Source organism: Hyalella azteca, unplaced genomic scaffold, assembly GCF_000764305.2.
Source record: "Hyalella azteca isolate HAZT.00-mixed unplaced genomic scaffold, Hazt_2.0.2 contig7913, whole genome shotgun sequence".
Lineage (NCBI taxonomy): Eukaryota > Metazoa > Arthropoda > Malacostraca > Amphipoda > Hyalellidae > Hyalella > Hyalella azteca.
In genome coordinates this window covers 44-490 of record NW_025938022.1, presented here as the reverse complement: position 1 = coordinate 490, position 447 = coordinate 44, and the positions used below count along the sequence as shown (strand labels likewise).

At 39.4% G+C, this 447-nt stretch overlaps 1 pseudogene; it reads right to left on the bottom strand.

Moving 5' to 3' along the window:
• On the bottom strand, positions 1–96 carry LOC125178211 (annotated as a pseudogene; the record flags this gene model as incomplete).
• Positions 97–447: the final 351 nt, after the last annotated feature.

Below are 447 nucleotides of genomic sequence, written 5' to 3'. Positions count from 1 at the left end.
AAACAAATTATTAGAGACTCATTGAGTTGCTCCCCTCCACGGAAATCTTTAGTAAAAGGCGAAAGATTTATGCGTTCTGAAGGGAAGCCAGAGTACTACTGCCAGCAACTGGTGGACCCCGGCACAGCCCCACTGAACATGTTGGGAGAAATTTATTATCACGACGGTGACTAAGGTAGATGTCGAAATCGGCAACAAATCAGGTGTAATATCTAAAGGATAAGTATATATCGCCGTTTTAGCGTTTATATGGCCGTTAGACCTGTCACCGACTCCAGGCATACTTGAAAGTCAATCTGTGGCCCAATCCCATTCATGAAGTAAGAGTCACTTGAGATATTTAAATTTATTGTTTACTAGAACTAAGTTCATAAATAGTTAAATAAGTCAGAAAAAGCTAGAAAAAAATCAGGATTCCTGAAATGGTAGCATAAGTTTCAGTTTCAG